The sequence below is a fragment of the Apaloderma vittatum genome, unplaced genomic scaffold (genome assembly GCF_000703405.1).
Source record: "Apaloderma vittatum isolate BGI_N311 unplaced genomic scaffold, ASM70340v1 scaffold35846, whole genome shotgun sequence".
NCBI lineage: Eukaryota > Metazoa > Chordata > Aves > Trogoniformes > Trogonidae > Apaloderma > Apaloderma vittatum.
Window position 1 is genome coordinate 4,598 of NW_009720683.1, and position 306 is coordinate 4,903.

The following is a 306-nucleotide window of genomic DNA, read 5'->3' on the forward strand; positions in this document are numbered from 1 at the left end:
AAGCCCCTCCCATAAACAGTTTCTTTCAGCATCTACATCTACATGAGGATAGCACAATCTCCATCCTGTAAATATAGAAGAAGAAGGGGCTGGCCATTATTTCTGCAGCTCTGTCTGTCCCCTCTAAGACAAACTGCCTTTTGCATGGCACATACACAGCCCTAGCAACACCAATAAATATTTAAAGCTAAAAGGATGGCTTTATGGCAGGAGGTGTTGGGGGGGTGCTCGCTCTCTCCCTTTCTTTTGAAGATGCGTTTTCGGTGAAACGTCATGAAAGGAGTTGGGGACAATTCCCCCTCTCCC